The following is a 1,006-nucleotide window of genomic DNA, read 5'->3' as shown; positions in this document are numbered from 1 at the left end:
ACCAGCTGGAAAAAGTCATGCTCCAAACAAGACAATTAACAGTTCTGGACAAACTATAGCCCAGTTAAAATCTCACACTTGGGATTTAAAAAAAAAAAAAGCATACTTACACAACATACAAAGAAACCGAAACTTCCAATACAGTGACATCCTCCAATAAGTGGGTGTCTAAGGCTTGCTTGCACTGTGCTGTATGGTGCTAGATGAGGTTCTCTGTGTGTATGATCTGCCTGTGTTGTGGGGCACAGGGGAGGTCTGTTGGTATCTTTTTCTGCCTGCACTGAGTAGCACAGTGGAAAACATGTCTCTGTCTGTCTTCCTACTCCTGTGCTGTGCTGTGTGGATTTTAATTGGTATGGTTTGGTTTAGTTTTTATGTGTCCTAGGCATAAAACAACTTTAACCATCAAGCCTGGCTTCAAGCTAAGATAAACAAAGGACTGACAGCTTCTCTACCTCTGAGTTATAAGAACAACACCACCAAACAGCTGTCTCTTTGCCCATTGCAAGGGGAATTTCTCCTTGAATTTCTAAGCAATAAATTTGCTTTAACTAATTAATGTCTCATTATGAACAAAATCTTGTTGCTTTCCTAAAATTGTACTATTGTGAGAAACTGATTAAGTTTCATTGTTTTAAGTCTTCAAACTGAATGTGACTATAGTATTCTTAATAAAAATGTTCAGTTAAATATAAGTGGGTGTATCAATGGGTTTGAGTCCATTTGGGTTTTTGTTATCATCTGTTGCAATAATTTTGACTGATAAAGGAACTGAAGCTATTAGAAGTATTAAAGACTATCTCAAAGCAATGATTATTACTTCTATTTTACACACACATGTGTGCTGCTTTGTGTACTGCCATCACTACTGTCTTCAAAAATATAATGGATTTGAGAAGCGCTCTTTGAACTAAGGACAAACCTATTAATCTGAGTTAATGAATAAAGAATAGTTTTAAGAATGAAAGCAATGCCCCATATATATGTACCACATTTTTTTTCAAGA

General features: G+C 36.0%; 1 non-coding gene across 1 annotated transcript; it reads right to left on the bottom strand.

Annotated features, from left to right (window-relative positions):
* Window positions 1-372: 372 nt before the first annotated feature.
* LOC129669374 (small nucleolar RNA SNORA48) lies at window positions 373-513 on the bottom strand. Its single transcript, XR_008719023.1, has one exon. It is a non-coding gene; the product is annotated as a small nucleolar RNA SNORA48 (small nucleolar RNA).
* Between the last annotated feature and the right edge of the window lie 493 nt (window positions 514-1,006).

The sequence above is a fragment of the Psammomys obesus genome, unplaced genomic scaffold, assembly GCF_907164565.1.
Source record: "Psammomys obesus unplaced genomic scaffold, mPsaObe1.curated_primary_1811, whole genome shotgun sequence".
Lineage (NCBI taxonomy): Eukaryota > Metazoa > Chordata > Mammalia > Rodentia > Muridae > Psammomys > Psammomys obesus.
This window is presented reverse-complemented; position numbering and strand designations above follow the sequence as displayed.